Below are 16,251 nucleotides of genomic sequence, written 5' to 3' on the forward strand. Positions count from 1 at the left end.
GAGTGATCATTACCACAGAGCAAAGTTTGTACTCAGAATCCAAAGGCGAATATCCACATCCTTTGTTTAGAAAATGTAGTAGTGTAGCAATGTATGAGTTAGCTAAATAGCAACTTCTCCCTTGGTTTCTTTTGTGAGGGGAATTGTGGTCATTTTGTTTTCTTTGGGTTTATTTTGCTAATAGATTTTTTACATCATCCTTTAGAGTGATTGACCTATTTGAACTGAAATGTTCTATCTCAGTCCAGTTCTAAATAAGCTAGCTTTGACAGAATGAACAACCACCAAACTGAAAGGAAAAGGCTGAATAATCATAGAGATTGACAGGAATATTTTCACTGAACCTGTGGATGACAACTTACATGCCTAGGATCAGTGGCTTGTTTCCCTTAGTTGCTTCTGTATTTGGGATGAAAAGACAGGCACTGTCAGAATGATTTAAAAAAAAAAAAAAAAAAGCCAACAAAACCCAACAGGATAAAGAACAGGACCACTCATTCACAAGTTCTTGTGTTTGTACACAGAAGACTGTAACCTGTAGCCCACAAGAGGCCTGAACCCTGTTCAGAGTTTGCCTGGTTACAGAAAACATTCCCTGCCTGGAAAACATCCTCACAGTGAAATGAAAGAAGCTTGAGTACCACATAAATCTACACAAGAGATGGGATTCAGCCTCACGACTTACCCATTCTGGGATAGGTTTAATGGTGTGTGTTGCAAGGAAGCCACCACAGAGCCCATTGCTCTGTTCAGCCCTGTTTTCTGTTACAGAAAGAACACTAAAGTAGATTGCAGTGCTGCCTTTACACTTTTCAGGCATACGGAACTGAAAAAGTGAACACAACAGGATAATTATGTCTTAGGTCCATAGCACACCACAGGGTAGACGCAGGGCCACACCACCACAGCAGCTTGATCAAGCATTTTATTGCATGGATGTACCAGGCTGCCTTAGAGAAATAACCTTTAGCAATATGGACGTGAGCCAAACTGTATCACTCTACTGGAGCAAATGCATTGATCAGTGCAGACACAGCCTGTATTTACCAGGTCTCTCAGTCCTAAGCAAGACTTTGAATCCTACTGCCAGCATAGGAATGTTCTGAAGAAGCGCCAGGAGGCAGCTGAAATGTATTACTCTTTTGGAAACAAACATGACAATAACTGAACTTTCATGGGTATGGATAAACACTTCTGGACAGTAAAAGTTTTTGTTTATTTGTACTAAATCAAAATTAACTTTCTGTTTGTTGAGTCATTTCATCAGACTCGTTGCCTTTTATATTGCTTTATCATGCACTAAGAAGGAGTAAAACAGCATACAAGGTGACTGATGTCGGTTTGCTTTCATAAAAGCAATGAATATCAATGTTTCTAAGATGTGCTACTTATGATGAAATCTTCATAGAGGAAGCAGACTTAAGAGGACACTAGACTTATTACCAAGCAGATGGACACACCCTGACTCTGGGTTTTGTTATTCTTTTTTTAAAAAGGACCCCTTCCATTCCAGTTTGGACAATGAGGGGTAGTAATTTTTGTTTTAGTATAGTAGTATTTTTTTAACAAGTGCAACGGTAGGATATGGGAAGCATGTATCCCCCATTCTCACACTCAGGATGTTAGGAGAAGAACTGGGGGTTTTTTTGCTATCATAGAATCATAGAATAGTTTGGGTTGGAAGGGACCTTTTAGAGATCATCTTTCATTAGGTCAGGTTGCTCAAAGCTCCTGATCATACAGCTGTCTTCTTGGTACCATCTTTCACATTCAAATGAAAGAACTTATGTTGAGTCCTCTTACAATGATTAATTGGGAAGATTTGGAAATTTTGGAGGTTTTCCTGGAAATTGCAGAATATTTTGGTATCTCCTAAAGAAGAAACTCAGTGAACATAAACACAATCCTTCTCAGTATGGTTTTAATCCTGTACTAGTGACCGCGCTTGCACAGCATCCATATGTCAGATTCTCTAATCTGTGATAAGGATTCACCGACTAAGTGTCCTGAAGAGGTGTAGCCGTACACAAGCCCCGAGATTAAATAACCATTCATATGTCTGACATCTGGTAAGGGCACTCTTTGGGTTATAACTGACAGTGAGTGCATACATCCATTTCAGTGTGAAGGTCAAAGAGAGTAACTGAAAACACTGGTCAGTATGTTTCAGGTAGGCTACGGTAAGGAACAGAGTCTTAACCTGCCTTTCACCAGATTAATCCACTGCTGCTACACCTTGGTATAAATTCATGCTTCTGAGCATGGGGCATTTCAGTCCGCATGATGAGAAAAGGAATTAATTTTGTTGGTTTACCAGAATTCTTTCTGTTCCTTGGCAATACTAATGGTCCAGGTATGTACTAAGCTACTGATGTGGAAGCAGTTAGTTGATGTGTCTAAATCCAGGATTAGATACGTAAATTAAACGACTCTCTAGACATGACCTCTGTTTTTAAGGTGGTGTTCACTAGAAAAGCTCCTGACAAACTCTCAGACTTTGAACACAGAAGTTCCTTTCAAGTTAATAATTAAGCCATTTAAAAATAAAGTAGTAGAATGCATTTGATCTAGCTTTTCATTCTTTCTGAGTATGATAAATAGAGTGCCTTGAACAGAGCTGCTTAATTCAAAAGGTTATAGGTGTGAAGTAAAATAGTGCCATCTGGTTTAGAGGAGGAATTCATGCAAGGGAATGCTCAGCCAGCGTTACTCAGAACCATTTACACCAAAAGATAGAGACTACATTAAGTATTGTTTAAATCATTTTTTAAAAATAAGCATACTTTTCAAAATTAAGAAACTAGATTTTTTTTTCTCGTAAAAGACATCAGCAATCTTCATTCATTCTTTTCTCCTAATATTTGGTACTATTTATTTAGAAATTACAGAAGGACAAATATGAGGGGAAAAGACTGAGAAAGCAAAAGGGATTCTTAGTTTAATTTAAAAATTATTCTTCTAAGTTTAAAAAAAATACATTTTTGCAGCAAAGCTTATATAACATTGTCAAAGGCAATTTTAATTTGCAGAATTTAAAAATTATTATTTATGTTTTGAATAAATGCAACTACAGCATTTAGGAAAATCACCTTTTCATTACTTCACTACCTCCAAAGCATACAATATAATTTCAAAATCCTGTTAAATAGGCAAAAGTTACCAAGTACTTTCCTAAAGTCCAGGTGTTAGAAATAAAATTTTTGACATATTTTTTATTAAAACTCTGCACTGTGCCTTGAAATTTTCTCATTAAAATGGTCACTTCATGTATTTTTCACTTGCTTACCCAAGTATTTTTTCCGTTTTCTTTCTTTTCAGTCTCTCTCTAATACAGAAACTACATACTGGTTTTTAAAATCAAAATTATTATTTTTATGATACAGAAGAGACGTTGGTAAGAATGGAAATAGAGAATATTTCCATATAATAACAACAAAGTCCCTAGAATTGATTTTTCATGTTTCTCTATAAACAAAGCCCTCAACTAGTATCATTTAATTTCTGATCATACGATTGCATAGTGGCTATCAGCAGCTATGATAGACAATTAAGACATTTTTAAAACTCTTTTCAGTCTCAGAAAATACTAAAAGTAACACATCTCTGAATACATTTTAACAGCTTAGTAGTAATATTTATTCAGTGTAACATTCTATTCATTGTCACATTCACTGTAAAGAAAGAATTCTGTGATAGATGTAGGAAGTGATGTTACTGTAGTTGCAATTACTAATCTTATCTCAAGCATTAAAAAATAATCTTAAGCATCCTGCATTCCATGAATGTAAACATCTTTGAACCATTGTACTAGTGGTGTTTAATTTTCAAAGGTAAATTCTCGCATTTTGTACAATCATAAAGGTTTTGAAATAGGTCCATGGGAAGTAGTATATAGAAATTAGGAAAAACCTAGAAAACACAATAGAACTGCAAAAAGATAAAAGTTATAGACCTGACCCTTCTACGTTACAGACGGTCAGAGTACGTAAGATGAAATATTGTACCTTACATAACAAAAAGTGAACTTTTACTGGCACTGATATTAAGAAACGTTCGCATAAACTACTTCAGAAAACATACCGAGATTTTTTTTTTTTCATTAAATCTATTTGGAAGAGCAACCTATGTTGAATTTTCTGGTTCTAATGGGATATTATAAAGTTAGGTAAGATTAATTTCCTAGGAAATACATAATGTAGTCAAGTAAACAGAGCTGGATATGAACAAAGGAATAAGCATAGATTATGATAACCAATTTAAACCTCTTTCTAGTAGTGTGTCAATGCCAGTGTGCGGATACAAAACCTGAGGTCACAAATTGAGGGAAAAGCAGAACCAGTAGCAGTTACATGTGCAAGCGTCATGAATCTAGAGATACTTAGAACTGCCTTTTCCTCATTTTTTTCCTGTTCAAATACATGTCCATGTTCAGCCTAAGTATTTTTGGCATATATTTTATAAACTTCTATCATTGCTATCACTGTTACCTGCAAAGATAAAAAGCTTCCCGTGAACACTCAGAACTGCTTGAGCATTACGACAACTATTCTACAAAATGTAAAACCATTTGAACTGATTTTTTGTATCATACTGACATTTACAATTAGAGTTCTTTTCATCAAGATTAAAGCTTGAATAAATTCTGAACCCAAGCAATTTCTAGAAACTATTTTTTCATTTGACTTTTGAGCTCTGAGAGAGGAAAAACTAGGAATCCACTTTCTATAAATACTACAGAAAAAGGAAAGGTGCACACAGCTGCATATGTGACATTGTCAGGGAAGCAAAGCCTCAGCACTTTTTTTTTTTTCTTTTCATAACAATTAAAAGAAGTAGTTAAAACTTTATAGATTTGAATTGTTTTGAAACTAGAATTTTGTTTGGAGAAAGTGTGAATAGAAGTCAGTCAATTTCTTCTAATTTACAGGAATGTAGTATGTTTACATGAACGAATATGCGGTCTTGGAGGGAGTTTATATACATGAATAACCTATAACAACTCAAACCTTACATCATAAGCAGCTTTCCACAGTACTGAACGCACATCCTTAGTGTTGTCTGTACATCAAGGCTCTCCTAATTCCACTATTGAGAACTCCAGTAACTGTCTGAAACCACAACCTTCCTACATCCAAAGTAAAAGAAACCATCTTTTTAATAATGTGATGAGCTATGCTGCAACTTTTCCTGTCATTACTGTAATTCTTTCCTAACAATATATTTTCACTTTGTTTAATGGTAAGCCATGCTTCACATTATTGTTTGCATTTTCTCAGGAAAGCATCTGGAGATAGATATGTAATGGTGTTACTCTGGTTATAACTGTGTTAAATGACTGCAGAAAAAGAGATAGTACAAAACTATTATTATAATTCTGCTGCTGTTGCACTTCAGTGAAGATCAGGGCTCCAGTTTGCTATATAACAAGATGCAAGGACTTAACAGTGTGAATACCCAGGTGAAAAAAGGGTTGCTAAAACCGAAAGTCATGGAGTGCTGACTTAAATATACCATATTTTTTATTCCTTTTATTTTATTTTATAAATAGTTTAAGCAATACATAGAAAAAAACCACCAAACTAGGAAAAGCATGGTGAGAAGAGAAAGTAACAAAAAGATGTAAGGAGAAAAAAAGGAGAAAAGATTGGAAGCCTGGGCAGAAAGGATGTTCTGGAGCATTGTTCAAGGTTTACAGTCAGTGGTACATCTGAGCAAAAAAGTGTCTAAGACCATCCTGGTAATGCACAAGCAATCTCCACAGCTACTTCTGCTGGCTACACCCCGCAGCTGATGCCCCTAAGAGTACCTTTCCTAGTAGATTAGGAAAATTATTATTCTGCTACAGGAAACATGCTCACCATATTAAAATATTTATTATAACAGTGACAACATATTTTCTATATTAAGCCCTTGCAAAGCAAATCTAGCATGAAGCCTTACTTCACTTTATCTGTGGGGTCCATTTTTTTTTTCTGCGCAAAGTCTTAGAACCAGTGCACTTGAGCAGTGGTGTGGCATTTCAGCAAAGAGAAGGCTGGGTCGGGCAGGTGCGTTGCATTAGAGGTCAAGCTGGAAAGTTTGGAGCAGGGAAGGAGGAGCAAATGCAAGACCAAGAGAGAGGGAGAGTAAGCAGGGGATACTAGTTAAGGCTGATTGAGCACACCTGGGAAGACCACTTCCCAGTACACCTTGGGAGACCACTGAGGGCTTGCTCTGAGGGAGGCACATGTCTGGGGTTTGTTGCTTTTATTAGTTAGAGGAATAAGGCTGTTTGAGTTACTTTGGAGGGTTTTGTTTCTAAATGAGGTCTGCTATATTCTGAAAACAAATGAAGTAAAGTGCTGACCTTCTTTAGGAGAACAGGCAGATGACATGGTTACAGGCTGTCCGTGATTTGTAGAGATGGCTGCAAAACGGGGAAGAAGCTGAACTAGCAGAGAAGAAAAAGGAGAAGTTTGGAAGAAGAGTCATTTGAAAGGAAGATGTAGATTGCACTGTAGTAATGAAAAAAACCTGTAAGAGTAGGTATCTGTGATTGAGGGAAAAATCTCAATAAGCCTATGTGCTCCTCCTGTAAAGTCAGCAAAAAGCACCAGGGCTGTGTTACTTGTGACTGAGCAGAAGACGGTATGTCAGCAGCAGAGTACTTGCAACTTGTGGAGCAAAACAAAAAGAGCCTGATGGATTTGGAACTAGGTAGGTAGGGGCCTGGATGATAAATCCAACTGCTTAAAAATAGTCTTATACCTTGCATGAAAAAAGGAGCTGATGCTGTGATGACTTGACTGAAGTGGTCCTATCTTTTGTTTTGTAAAACTTAGTATGTAAATCCTGAAGAATTCTGGAGGAAATTTTTGCATCCTCGTTTTACCCTGTGCCCCTGACTAGTCCTGTCAGAGGGGAAGACATTGCCTATCCAAACTGCAGAAGATCTTGACAGAAAGATGAGTATGCTGGCAAATGAAGCACACCAAATACAAACGATTCGGGACAGGAACAGTTTTAATAGTGTCTTAGTTGTGCTCAGTGTGAAGCAGGTGATGGTGATTGGCACTGAAATGCTGGGTATAGCAAAGAAGGGAAGTCCGTGTGGGGATGAAGGTAAGGTGTGTTAAGTTGTCCTGCTTTCCTCTATACTCTTGTAACTGTTTGCAAGACCATTCTGGTAAACTAACAAATGTTTTGGGAATAGCAAGGCAACTGTAAACAGGACCTGTCAGAGGTAGTTCTGACTGCTGGCTTAGTTACAGGAGATGAAGGTTAAAGGCCATGTTTCTTCAACGGGCTGAGCCACTCTGTGCAGTGTTCTTAAATTAATAAACATAGCTGTGAAGGAGTGATGTTGCAGGAGTCCTTCCCGGGCTAGGGTACTCTGTGGAACATTTCGCTTCCTCTGGTGTAGTGACCTCGGAGCCTTAACAAGTAGCTAAAGCATATTGCTTGCTGCTTCAGGTACTATTCCTAGCATGCGCTCTTTTATTCTCGCACTGTATTTGCGCTGTGCCTTGTAACATTTGCCATTCTTTCCAGCCAAAGTCTAATCTAGTCCCTTTTCCATCCTGTTCCTTAACTCGTTCTTTCCCCTATATTTTTTAATTTACGTACTTTTTTGACGTTTTCCTCCTTGAGCACATTCTCATCACCATTCATTTTTACTTCCACCTCACCTCCCAATTCCTTCTTTGTGTCATTTTCTTTCTACTCCCATTTTCCCACATCTCATCTTGTTCTCTTATCTCATTCTGTTCTTATTATTTATATATATATATATATCAGGTTTCCTAAGGTAAGAAGAAAAAGAACTAAATACTTTCCCATTCCCTTCTAAAGGTCTTTCCTCTTATTACTAGCAAACCAGTTGTACTTGCTAAAACAAATTACCAAACCATGTTTTCTCCTGCGATTCGCTTGTACTTCATTTATGTATGTAATGTTAATGATGAGCTGGTTTACAACATACTCAGGCCTAAGTGAAGACATCTGTGTGAAAGCTTGCAAGAAGCCAGTATTTTTAACATTAAGTGATTTTTGGTGGGCACAATTTCTAATTGCAGGTGTCCATATGGAGACTGCAGAAAAGCCGATTCCTTAGTCTGATGACAGCCACTTGGCCAACAAATATTTGCCTGGTGGGAAGCAAACTGAAATATGTGAAACACCTGAAAGAGTGTGAATTAGGAAGTTACCTGTAAATAGTGTGGGGGTTTTTTTCTTAAAAGGCAACTTCAGTGATAAAATTAGAGTAAATATCAATTCACTGTTATGTCTATGATTTTAAAAGTTATTAAAACCAACTGGCAACAATGGAAAGCTTGGTCACTTCAATTAGTCCTTCCTTATAAGAAAACTTGTTTCGGTCTCTCTTTAATAAAAAAAAAATCAACATTCTAAAGGTATAGAGACACTGTTGGAAATGTCAGATACGTGAGAAGTGAAAGAGAAATTTCTTTATGTATTCTTTTTTGATGTTTTTAAAAAATGAACTTTCCTCTTCTCACTTCCCATTTCCTCCTGATTGTTGCTAACCATAACTCCGCTTCTTGTAACCCTATTTGAAATGACACACTATGGATCTCTAACCTATACAATAGAAAACTTTTTTTTTTTAGAAGTATTATTTATGTAATCAATCCTTCCAAGTTTTCTAAATTAGTGGTGGGTTGTTTTCTTTAACACATTTATTGCACTGTATTTGGCTTGTGTGACAAGTTTTTGGTAGCAGGGGGCTACAGGGGTGGCTTCTGTGAGAAGCTGCTAGAAGCTTCCCCCATGTCACATGAGCCAATGCCAGCTGGCTCTGAGATGAACCCACCACTGGCCAAGGCTGAGTTAATCAGTGATGGTGGTAGCACCTATGGGCTAGCATATTTAAGGGGGGGGGGGGGGGAATGGTGAAACAAATTTCAGCAGAAGAAAGGAGTGAGACTATGTGACAGCAACAACTCTGCAGATGCTGAGGTCAATGCAGAAGGAGGGGGAGGAGGTTTCCCTGCAGAAATTCCCCTACAGCCCATAGTGAAGCCAATGGTGAGGCAGGCTGTGCCCCTGCAGCCCATGGGGAGGTTAACGGTGGAGCAGGTACCCGCCTGCAGCCAGGGGAGGACCCCACACCAGGGCAGGTGGGTGCCCGAAGGAGGCTGTGACCCCCTGGGAAGCCCCTGCTGCAGCATGTTTGCTGGCAGGGCTTGTGACCCGGTGGGAGACCCACGCTGGAGCAGGGGCATAGCGTGAGGAGCCCTCCCGTGAGGGGGCAGGAGCGGCAGAGACAGCGTGTGAGGGACTGACCCCAGCCTGGAAGTTAGGCCTGGTAAGAAGGGAGGAATTGGGGGAAGGTGTTTTAAGATTTGGGTTTATTTTCTTATTATCGTACTCTGATTTGTTTGGTAAGAAATTAATTGTTTCCCAAGTAGAGTCAGGCAAGCGATATCTCCTTGTCCCTCAACCCATGAGCTTTTTGTTGTATTTTCTCCCCTACCCAGCTTAGGAGGGGGGTCACAGAGCGGCTTTGGTGGGCACTGGGCATCCAGCCAGGGTCAACCCACCACATGCGCTTTGATGGCTGCCTACTTCAGGACTGAAGAGATTCTTTTCATTTACAATCCTTGAAGTGTTGCTGTCCTCCGAGGCCTCTTTTTCTTTCTCCCTTTGGGAAAGGAGCACTGGTGGAAATGTGAAAACCTGGGAAAATAAGCAATAAGCTTGGTCTTGATGGTAGGTAATGTGGTTTCAATAGCAAATTAATAAGCTGCAGATGTGATTTAGGGGAGAGGGAGAAAAAAAACTGGGGGCACAAGGTGTTACTTATACCCATTAAAAAAAAAAAAAAAAAAAAAAAAAAGAAAAACCACTAACCACCTCACCACAAGGCAAGGATATGTTGACACCATTCAGTGGAAGGTAGATGGGCATGTGAGCCTTTACTGTCCTGAGTTCCTGCACCTTGATGATCCTGTGCGGTATGATTATATTGCATGCTGATAATACACCTGCCTTACTGATGTGATGGATATGTAGTAATACAAACCTTGCCCCTGAAATGTAGGATTTGTAGATCTGCACCTGATCTAACACTGAGATTTCTATGCTAATATATATCTTTGGATTTGGTAACGTCCAGGAGATGCATTTCTCTTCAGTACTCTACGTTGTACTGAAGATGTGCTTGCGGTTCCAAGCCCTTTTCTAGATAGTTTGGCTTAAAAAATTGTTTCTCTGTCATATTTACTTGGTTTTGTTTATCCATATTTAGTTGCTTCCATTTACCAATGTGTGTATTTTCAAAAATACCCAAGAAATTTCTACCCAGTCAGTTCAGCTTCTCACTACCCTTGTGTTTGAGCTTTTGTGAATTAATTTAACTGTGACTGAGGCACCGTATTAAATGAGTAGATGTAAAATATGACTGAAGCACAAGTGGGACCTGTATTGAAATAGAGTGAAGTTTTCCTTTCAGTGTGCTATCACGTAAGGACATACCTTTGTTCGGACAAATGTGATAAAAACTGCCTATGCATAATAAAAGTTTCACTTCTTTATGATTTACCATATAAAACTAATTTCTATAGAAGTTTTTTGCTGACCCTTGCAGGCTTTTATTACTGCTTTTTAGATTTAGTTCATTGTCCCTTAAACCAGTATTTTTTCTGCCTTTGTTCTTCGTGTGTTTGTACAGTTGTCATGGAAGGGATCTCCCAAAAGTACTAAATATCTGTTAAGTTTTTATGAAGTGATAAATTAGTAATGTTTAATATTATAATAATTAGCAACTTCAAATGGATATGAACTAATTCTTATTCTGCATGATTTTTTGTGTATGTTTTCATATCCACAAGTTCAAGATTGGATACGTATTAACTTGATACCTTTTGACCAGCAACCTAGCAAGCTGCCTGCTGCAAAGTCCTGCCAGCAGCAGACATGAGGGAAGAAATTGATTTTTCTATGGTTAACTCCTTCTTTTAAAGCACATTTTTATTGTGTTTCAAGCCTGTGTGAACAGCATGCTGTGTGCACCTTGGTATCTTAATACATATTATTATTATGTTATGTCTTAATACAAAAAACCTTGCTGTAATCTGCAGACTTACAGCTGCCCTAGGTGAGGAAAGTCTTGGCGTTCATGTGGCTGTGCAAGAGTACTTTTACGTAGGATTCAAAATAGACAAGCCAGTTACAAAGCTTAGAAAATGTAGAAATTAATAAATGGTTTTGATGGAGTCAGGCTGAAGTTCTGTTGAAAGCCTCATCTCCAGGGGTCCTGCTTTCCCTTTTGGGCAAGGGGCAATGAGGGATTTGACCCAATTTTCCTCTTCGGTCTGCTCAAACCTCACAGGCAGGTTCAGTCTTTCAGTTTAAGTTCTCTTTTTATATTGGTTTTTGTCCTGGAAATAGTCTGGCCATTTAGTTAAAGTAACCATTGTTTCAGTCTTACAAACGTGTGTATCTCTCTACTAGAGCAGTGCTATCAGCTCTACTTGGCCTGTCGGTAAATAGTGCCTTGCTGCATCTCTACCAGCAAGTTGCAAGTTTTACGTTGTGCTTTGCATTCCACATCAAGGTGTACGTGAGCAATTTGTCATACAAAGGTTCGAAAAGGGTAACTCATTACTAACTAGATATTGTGATAATTAATTACTTTGGAATACCTGATCGCCAGCTGGTTTCTTCAAAGCAGACCTTCAATATTAACATGTTTTTCTGTTGCACAGATTAGTTGTGAAAAGCAATTATTTTGGAGGATATGTATTGTAAAATTGGAAGTAAGTTCTTACAGTTCAGCTTCTAATTTTCTGTTTTGGCTTTTTTTTTAGTTGAGAACTTATTTACAGTGTATGTATCTTCTAAAAAAACCTGAGTGTGAACTTTTTTTTGGTTGTTTTACTTTATATGCTGGTTAATGAGTTAGTGATAAAATATATGTTTGGAATAAGAGTCCAGACATGGTCTCGGAGCAATTGATGGCTCTTTTTTTACTTACATGCTTGTGTGCATACTTCTGTTCAGAGGTGCACTGAAATGACCTGTGACAGCCACAAAGAGCAAACCAGAACTTCCATATCTTGCAGAAACTAAAGTGGAAGAGTTGAAATGCAGTTGCAAAGGGTTTGGGAGATGAAGGAAGACAAATTAGAAATGTGCCAGTACTATCAATTTTACATAATTTAGACACTCATGAATTGCAGCTGGAGAGCTGTGAGGTTTGAGGATTTATTTTTACAGCTCTACATAGAACTCTCATGTGGTAACATGTCTTCATTTGGCAGAGGTGTGTTAAGTAATGACAAAATGGCCCACGTGATTATCAGAGGAGTACCCTGAGTAATTCCCACGTGAAGTTCTAGCACTGAGTTGAAGCTTAACTATGAGAAAAGATCTCATATTGATGTAAGTTCCAGATGGATGGAGTACCTTCTCAACAACTTGATCAAACACTCCGGTCGTTATTATCCTATTCTGTTGGATCCAGGTTTTAAACTTCATTTAACTTCTCTTTCTAGACATAAATGCTTTAAGCATATCAACAATATTAGTCATCTTTTCTTATGTTGCTATTATTTTTCTCATAATCTTATTGATAGGCAAAATAGATTGAGCTTCTATTAATGCATAGTGTGTCTTCTAGTCCTTGTGTACAATTGTGTTACTTTTAAGATTTTTTTTTTACTCTTTTTTTTTTTTTTTATTATGGTGAAAAGGGGTAAATGTAACATGGCACACATTATACTTCTCTAATTCTTCTTCAGCTGGGTGTATCTTGTAATCAGGCCCTTATACCACATGAAGTCAGTCCCAGGTAGATACAGCTTGGATGCTTTTAAAGTATGTTGGATTTGTATATTGTTTGTCACTTATATAGCTTATGGAATTCTTGGCTGTGAGCTATTTTTTATTATTATTCTGCTGTAATAAGGCAGCTATCTGTATGTTACAGTCCAAGTCTATAATGCAGTCCAAAATGCAAAGTAACTATATGTACAGGTCCAGAATTTCACTAAGACAAGTAAACAAGGAAAGCTTTAGCAGTGGCTTTCTTGAATCAATAGAGTAGAAGATATTTGCAAATACCAGTCATATGGTTGCTTTGCTCTGACACCTGCTGCAGGTCTGAAGCTTGTCAGTGCAGGAGCGTAAGCAGAGATCCATTGTTCCAGCCACTGGGTTAGCAGGAGAAATGTTCGAAGTTATCAGGTTTGAACAAGTTGATTTCTGAGGTTAATGTTGAGCATGTCTTCTGGGATAAACATCTTTGAAAGGTAGCTTATTAATATTCCTATTCAAGGCAATAAACTGATGTTTAGCAGTTACTGCAAAGTGTTTTGATTTCCAAGCGTGATTTTTAACATCTGCTTAGCACAGTTTTGATGTCATGCTGCTCCTATTCAAGCAGAAAGCTTTTATTTGGAAATCAAGGTTTAAATAGAATAACAAACTTAATTGAAAACTGAAAACATTATTTTGCCAGTGGGTCAGGTCCAGCTTCTAGGCTGTATTGTTCTCCTTTTCTTAGTAAAGACTTGTTAATTTTGAATCTTGAAGAAGTAAGGAGGACGGTCAGCAGAACTGCTACCCTGGACTTTTGAATAGCAGACTTCATCCTGTTCAGAAGCCTGGTTGGCAGAGTCCCATGGGAGGCAGTCCTGAACGGCCAAGGGGTCCAGAAAGGCTGGGCATTCTTCAAGAAGGAAACCTTAAATGCACAGCAGCAGGCTATTCCCATGTGTAGAAAGATGAGCCAGTGAGGAGGAAGACTGGCCTGGCGGAACAGAGAGCTTTGGCTGGAACTCAGGGAAGAGAGTTACCACATTTGGAAGAAGGGGCAGGCAGCTCAGCACGACTATAAGGATGTTGCGAGGTTATGTAGGGAGAAAATTAGAAAGACAAAAGCCCAGCTATAAAATGGGTTGGCCAGTGCTATAAAAGATAACAAAAAATGTTTTTACAAATACATTCGAAAAAAAAAAAAGGAGGGCCAAGAATAATCTCCATCCTTTATTGGATGTGTGGGGATACGTAGTGTCAAAGGATGAGGAAAAGGCTGAGGTACTTATTTATTTACCTCAGTCTTTAACAGCAAGACCAGCTCCTTCAGGGTACTCATGTCCCTGAGCTGGAAGACAGGGACAAGGAGCAGAATGAAGTCCCCACAGTGATTTCCCCCTATACTCTAAGGTATAAACACTAAGATTTGAGAGACAGAGGTTGTTTGTTTTTCATTCAGGCATCTTAACCCATACCACAACATCTCCTGTTATAATGACCTAGCAAATCTGGAAACAGTGATCTATTAATTGGCTGAATTGCATGATCTGAATGAATATCACTGAGTAATATTTGAAAAAAGCACTGTGTATGATGTGAGTTATTACATATTATATGTTTTTTCAACATGTACAAGAAAATAAAAGATGACTTCACTTTTATGTTTTAGAAGCCTAATCCCTCAATACTCCTAGCATTTAAAATGGCCTTTCATTTTGCAAGCTGTTTCTAGGTTTTCTCATAGTGGAAAATGTTTAAAGAAAAAAAAAAAAAGAGAGAGAGAAGATTTTAATTTCACTGCTGAGCATGTTATGACTTTCATTTATTACTTCTTACTATGCACTTATCCTGACACTCGCCCAAAGTTCTGCTAGTCTATACTTGGTTGCAGTCTTTTATCCAAGCCTCTCCTAGTATAACTTACTGTTTTCTCCATTTTGATCTGGAGGCCAGATAGAACTTCATGTTTTCTTTCATCTCAGTTATATTCTTGATAAACCTTCCAATAAAGTGTTTCTTTTGCAGGATAACTGTATCTCACCTTTTGTATTGAATCTCAGCTTAAGTGTTATATAAAGTATGTAACATGCTGGTGAAGTTTAAAGCAAAACACTATTCTCTCTAAATAATCCTAGAACTCTCACGAGGAGGCAGGAAAATGGAGTAACAATTGAGCTAAGATATCTTAATAGCTGTAAATACATACTTATTATTTTAGGTCTAAAAATAAAAGATAGTTTTCGTCTAGAATTACAACTTACCTTTTTATTGGTTGTATAATTTTGGGGTCTTAATAGCTGAGGGCACATGGCCATGGATTTTTCATTCTGTTGGAGCATGTAAGGAGTCACTTTAAGAATTCAGAGGCACTTTATGCATTACAACAGTTATCTGTGGGCTTAACGGCTTTCAGGGATCTTCAAGGCCCGACTTGGTCAATGTGTAAAAAAAATCATGATGTTTGCTATTTCAGTTACTAGAAACTGATATTTCCATATAAAGAAGGGAAAATACAAGTAGGATTACCTGTACAATAAATGATACGAAATGCTTTTTCGTTTGCTTCTCTTTATTTTCTTTTTGCTTTAGCGATACCCTTTTTACATCAAAACTGGAATATAACAATGGAAGAGAACCCATTTTTGCAGTATTTGATCACTAGCTTTACATGTAAGAACTGTTATTGGCAATCTGATCAGATTTATATTTTTCTCAGATACGATATGTTTGATAAGTCTAACGGAATAAGTGATGAACTGGTGGTACTGTGACCTTGATTTCAATGTTTTTAAACGTCACCAGAATTATGTCCAATGCATATCTTTATTATCTGGTCCTAATCTTTGAATTTTACTTTGCCAGGAATAAAAGAATGTGTCCTTACTGTAATAATTTGTGTCTACTACTGGAGTACTAGAATGAGTTAGAGCTTGTTTTTCATTTATTGGGGTTTTATTTGTTCACACTCTGAAATACTGTTATTTTTTTTCCTATGGTCCCAAGGCAGCATTTCTTAGCTCATTCTGTGACAGTGTCTCTATTAAGACATAATTTCCACTTGTCCTGCATTTGTGATTCTTAATTCATGAGGGGAGAAAAAAATAAAAGGAAATATAGATCTTATTGTGGGTATATTTTTTATTTATGGTACAAAAAGATTCTTATTGCAATTAAAAGTTTATTTTATATTAAATTAACATATTCATGTTGTTTTGACTTCTCAACAGGCAATAATTTGAATTCTAACTTCATGCTTTCATTGAGAACATAGATTCTACAGCAAGGAAGTAACGGTAAGTGTTTACATGTTATAACTTCTCTTTTTTTTTTTTCTTGTGTGTGGTTTTGTTTGTGTTTTTTTTTTAATAAATACGTTTTTTAGAAGTCTTTGATGCTTACTCTAAGTGTGTCCTGGAAAACCATTATGACTACCAGCTACAGGCAATACGGAAATTCTACAAGTAGGGTGTCTGTTTCAGATGATTCTTCTTC

The 16,251-nt window shown here is 37.5% G+C and overlaps 1 long non-coding RNA gene across 2 annotated transcripts in view; it reads left to right on the top strand.

The window, feature by feature from the left end:
• Window positions 1-16,251, top strand: part of LOC114010315 (uncharacterized) — a 631,839-nt gene that overhangs the window by 340,442 nt on the left and 275,146 nt on the right. For both annotated transcript variants that reach the window (XR_008745520.1, XR_008745521.1), the window contains exon 4: window positions 15,987-16,052. This is a non-coding gene — a long non-coding RNA (uncharacterized LOC114010315). The remainder of the gene's footprint in view (window positions 1-15,986; window positions 16,053-16,251) is intronic.

Source organism: Falco peregrinus, chromosome 2, assembly GCF_023634155.1.
Source record: "Falco peregrinus isolate bFalPer1 chromosome 2, bFalPer1.pri, whole genome shotgun sequence".
NCBI classification, from domain to species: Eukaryota; Metazoa; Chordata; class Aves; order Falconiformes; family Falconidae; genus Falco; species Falco peregrinus.